Below are 5,520 nucleotides of genomic sequence, written 5' to 3'. Positions count from 1 at the left end.
CAATTAAATTTTCCACCCCAAAAGGGGCACAAAATTTGTCTGTCAACACAGAAAAATACTTTTGCAGTCAAATAAAAAACGTAGATACTGTGTTTAGCCTTTGTAGGGAAGAAATGCATGTAAATGGACCAAATACACCCCATGACCACATACATGGAAATAGCACTTGATTTCTATGCTACTGTATGTCTGTGGTGCTCAAGGAATGACATCCCATTACATGTTTTGAAACTCTAAATTAGTCTCACTTGACAAAAACAGCAAGCATTGTAGAAATAGGTCCTATGTTTTTTGGGAGGTTATGATCAAGTTACATTAAGGTTATATATATATATATACATGGGGCAAAAAAGTATAGTCAGCCACCAATTGTGCAAGTTCTCCCACTTAAAAAGATGAGGCCTGTAATTTTCATCATAGGTACACTTCAACTATGACAGATAAAATGAGCCAAAAAAATCCAGAAAATCACATTGTAGGATTTTTTATGAATTTACGCAAATTATGGTGGAAAATAAGTATTTGGTCAATAACAAAAGTTTCTCAATACTTTGTTATATACCCTTTGTTGGCAATGACAGAGGTCAAACTTTTCTGTAAGTTTTCACACACTGTTGCTGATTTTGGCCCATTCCTCCATGCAGATCTCCTCTAGAGCAGTAATGTTTTGGGGCTGTTGCTGGGCAACACGGACTTTCAACTCCCTCCAAAGATTTTCTATGGGGTTGAGATCTGGAGACTGGCTAGGCCACTCCAGGACCTTGAAATGCTTCTTACGAAGCCACTCCTTCGTGCCCGGGCGGTGTGTTGGGATCATTGTCATGCTGAAAGACCCAGCCACTTCATCTTCAATGCCCTTGCTGATGGAAGGAGGTTTTCACTCAAAATCTCACGATACATGGCCCCATTCATTCTTTCCTTTACACGGATCAGTCATCCTGGTCCCTTTGCAGAAAGACAGCCCCAAAGCATGATGTTTCCACCCCCATGCTTCACAGTAGTATGGTGTTCTTTGGATGCAACTCAGCATTCTTTGTTCTCCAAACACGACGAGTTGAGTTTTTACCAAAAAGTTATATTTTGGTTCATCTGACCATATGACATTCTCCCAATCTTCTCTGGATCATCCAAATGCTCTCTAGCAAACTTAGACGGGCCTGGACATGTACTGGCTTAAGTACTGCATGATATATTCTGATCAACTGGGTTGTTCTTGATTCAGGAAACGAAATACCACAATCAGATAATATACTGTACCTGGCCATTGCAACAGATCAAATACTTTCGACCAAATTTTATGGGATAATAATGATGACAGAAMTACGTGAGTTTGTATTTAGAATTTCGTGGTCGAACATTTATGTTAGTGGTTGCAAGGAGATTCGCAAATGTGTAATTTAGTTTCGGGAGATTGTATCRTGAAGTGTGAAAGATTTAACAACAGCTTGTAACTTGACATTTTGAATACATTCAATAAGATTTGCAAGCATCTTGTAAACCTATTTACGACTTCTAATATTCTACTGTTAATCAAAAATAAACGATCTGAATTCTGTCACTGATGTCACGTTGCTGAAAGTTTTGTACATTTGTAGGAAGAGATTTGCAAGTGAATCCTTGATTTGCGCACTGGGGGCAGGACCTTTTACTCCTGCCCAATCAGTTCCCTCTGCAAAATCCACAGCCACCTAACCATTGGCTGGATTGTTACACCAATGAAATATCAGGAAGTAGCTATCAACATGGGCAAGGGAGGATGAGGTAAAGAAAACTAAGACGATCTACTTGAAAGTAATTGTCTCTTTTTATTGTACATGTTTGGGGTGACAATGCATGGCAGTAGTTTTCTTATCATGTGAAATATAATGGTACATTTCAGACGAACTCCAGACCAGCCATTGTATTGCTTTGACAGCAAAAAAACTTTGAAAAGTGAAAGACCAAAGCCACATACATGGGATGCCCCAGTGAACTTAAGAATGTCTGGAATAGAAAAGGCAGAAACAAAACAACTCAACAAGCATTCGCAGCCAGTCATCCAAAACACAGTCCAACGCAGTCGCCAAATTCCTATAGAAGGCCGAGGATGTGTGCTCAACACACATGTGTTAGCTATCTGGCCTCTAACATTCATCCTAGCTTTACCATCAACTGGCTAGCTTGATCAGGCAGCTTTAGATCTGAGGGGCAAACGAATATATTTGCTAGTTAACCATCTGATTGATAGTTTATACAACTGCCTTTAACGTTAGCTAGCTAAATTGAAACTGCTGGTGGAAAGGTAGCTAGCTAACTCCCATTATCATCACTGCAGTGTAGCTAATGTTAGCTGGGTTTCTAGAAAGTACAAACTATAGCTATATTTGCTAGCTGTATTGTAAAGACTTGTTACTGACGTTGGAACACTTTTTGTCAAACTACTTCATTCCACTGCCTGTATATTGATTAATTGGTGACTGAAAATATTGGCAAGAGAAATTCCCCTCTCAATTTCACCGGAAATAGACTTCTAGGCTGTATTGGTTGGGTATCATTTGGCTGATGTGCACATTTTACATGAGTGTCTTATGTAGCCTAGGTAGCCAAGTTACTGCCTAGGCTTATTGTTATTCATGTGTTTGTTATTGCATTTCAGGTGGAGAGGGACTAAGATCACTAGAAAGCAGCATGCTGCCAGACCATCACAGGAGGTTACAGGTATTAGTCAATGCTTATTAATTGGATATTGTGTGTGAATTGCCTATTTAGAKCAATGTTTGGATTGTTCAGYAACGTGCAGGAAATGCTAACACGGCTTTGGTGACGAAAGGTACATCATGTATTTGTCAGGCCACTGCATGCTGTGACAAGGGCCTGGATGGTGACACCTGCTTCTGACCATTTGCTTAGAACCCACGTGCCACTGATGTTTTACTATCGTACACTACAGACTCTCGTGTCAGTGGCCATTGGCTGTTTTTACTAGTTTGAATATACAMTGAGGGCACAAAACATTAAGAACACCTGCTCTTTCCATGACATAGACGGACCAGGTGAAAGCYATGATCCCTTATTGATGTCACTTGATTAATCCACTTCAATCAGTGAAGATGAAGGGGAGGAGACATGTTAAAGAAGGATTTCTAAGCCTTGAGAAAATTGAGGCATGGATTGTGTATGTGTGCCATTTCATAGGGTGAATGGGCAAGACAAAATATTTAAGTGCCATTGAATGGGGTATGGTCCACAGGTATGCTGGCCCATGTTGACTTCAATGCTTCCCACAGTTGTGTAAAGTTGGCTAGGTATCCTTTGGGTTGTGGACCATTCTTGATACACAGGAAACTGTTAGAATGTGAAAAGTCCAACAGCGTTGCAGTTTTTGACACAAACTGGTGCGACTGGCACCTGCTACCATACCCCGTTCAAGGGCAACATTAGAATGTTGCTTCTGTCTGCTTGGCCTTTATGTAGTGTACACTAGATCTGATTACATCCAACCACTCAGTTGCTGAAAATATCCTAGAACATGTAAATATACCTGGTTCTATCCACATTGATCTTTATTCTGTCCATTTGAATAAACCACAACATTACATAACTATCATGTGTTTAATATTGCTTYTAACAAATGATACCTTGAGATCATGTMAATTCTACCTTGAGATAATGTACATTTTACCTTGAGGTTTTAGGCTATTGTTCCAGCCCAGCACTCAAACACCTCATACAACTAACTAAAGACATTCTCTACAAGATGTCCAGTGACATTCTGAAATATACCCTTTAAACTGTCTCTTATACACATCTAGATGTGTATAAGAGACAGTGAAATATACCCTTTAAATGTTAATAATATGACTTGTTATAAATACCTTAATGCAACGGTCTTACTTTATTATTATCCCCAAAAAACAAAGGACCTATTTCTACAATGTTTGTTGTTGTTTTGTAATGTGAGACTTATGAAGAGATTCAAATAATGTTTAAAACATGCAATGCGATGTCATTCCTTTAGCAGCACAGACATAGCATAGAAATCAAGTGCTCCTTCTCATATTTCTTTATTTTTACAGTGGATTATGTGCGTATTACTGCACAGTTGGAGCTATCAACGTAAGCATTTTGCTGCACCTGCTAATCTGTGTACACGACCAATACACTTTGAATWGAAGTACTATTTTATTGTGAAAATCTCATAGCATGCATTTGCTCTACTGTTTATATTGTTGTTGGTGGCTCATTCAATCATTGATGGTATAAACTTTTAAAGAAGTGCGGCTTAAAGGTTGTGATGGTAAGTTGATACGCTGAATTGTGTGTTTTTATTGCTGGACAGGATCAATAGTCTGTAGCTCTCCAGGAGAGAGAGAAACGTAGCTGAAAATGGTAGTTCTGTTTTATGCATGAAATGCTGCACCCTTCTGGTAGTTGTGGAGAATGCACAATGTATTTTACATTTTTGTGGAAAAAGTCGAGGGTCTGAATACTTTCTGTAGGCACTGTATGCCTACATGGAAAAATGTATTCTCTAATGTGGTGCTATATAGAGTTAATTATGTTTTTATCATATTTTGAGCCCTTGCCCTGTAGCATCACTGATCACAATTAAAGCAGGTCAATGGGATTCAAAGACCCCGACAGGGTTCCATTCCCATGGGGGACCTACAAACAAGCAAGATTTCTGGCTCTCACAGACCTGTAACTTCTTCTTTAAGAGGCTCCTCTGTCCTCCACTCGTTACCTGTATTAATGGCACCGTGTTTGAACTTGTATCAGTATAAAAGACACCTGTCCACAACCTCAAACAGTCACACTTCCAAACTCCACTATGGCCAAGACCAAAGAGCTGTCAAAGGACACCAGAAACAAAATTGTAGACCTGCACCAGGCTGGGAAGACTGAAATCTGCAATAGGTAAGCAGCTTGGTTTGAAGAAATCAACTGTGGGAGCAATTATTAGGTAATGGAAGACATACAAGACCACTGATAATCTCCCTCGATCTGGGGCTCCACGCAAGATCTCACCCGTGGGTCAAAATGATCACAAGAACGGTGAGCAAAAATCCCAGAACCACACGGGGGGACCCAGTGAATGACCTGCAGAGAGCTGTGACCAAAGTAACAAAGCCTACATCAGCAACACACTACGGCCGCCAGGGACTCAAATCCTGCAGTGCCAGACGTGTCCCTGCTTAAGCCAGTACATGTCCAGGCCCGTCTAAAGTTTGCTAGAGAGCATTTGGATGATCCAGAAGAAGATTGGGAGAATGTCATATGGTCAGATGAAACAAAATATAACTTTTTGGTAAAAACTCAACTCGTCGTGTTTGGAGAACAAAGAATGCTGAGTTGCATCCAAAGAACACCATACCTACTGTGAAGCATGGGGGTTGGAAACATCATGCTTTGGGGCTGTTCTTCTGCAAAGGGACCAGGATGACTGATCCGTGTAAAGGAAGAATGAATGGGGCCATGTATCGTGAGATTTTGAGTGAAAACCTCCTTCCATCAGCAAGGGCATTGAAGATGAAACGTGGC

General features: G+C 40.2%; 1 long non-coding RNA gene across 2 annotated transcripts; it reads left to right on the top strand.

The window, feature by feature from the left end:
- The first annotated feature begins 1,720 nt into the window (after positions 1 to 1,720).
- LOC112079666 (uncharacterized) lies at positions 1,721 to 4,125 on the top strand. 2 transcript variants are annotated; one of them, XR_002896016.2, is made up of 3 exons: positions 1,721 to 1,791; positions 2,636 to 2,697; positions 4,056 to 4,125. It is a non-coding gene; the product is annotated as an uncharacterized lncRNA (long non-coding RNA). The 2 variants fall into 2 exon arrangements; XR_002896015.2 differs by lacking the exon at positions 4,056 to 4,125 and adding an exon at positions 2,830 to 3,750.
- Positions 4,126 to 5,520: the final 1,395 nt, after the last annotated feature.

This window comes from Salvelinus sp. IW2-2015, unplaced genomic scaffold (genome assembly GCF_002910315.2).
Source record: "Salvelinus sp. IW2-2015 unplaced genomic scaffold, ASM291031v2 Un_scaffold8925, whole genome shotgun sequence".
Lineage (NCBI taxonomy): Eukaryota > Metazoa > Chordata > Actinopteri > Salmoniformes > Salmonidae > Salvelinus > Salvelinus sp. IW2-2015.
The sequence above is the reverse complement of the archived record's forward strand: the minus strand, read 5'-3'. Positions and strand labels throughout refer to the sequence as shown.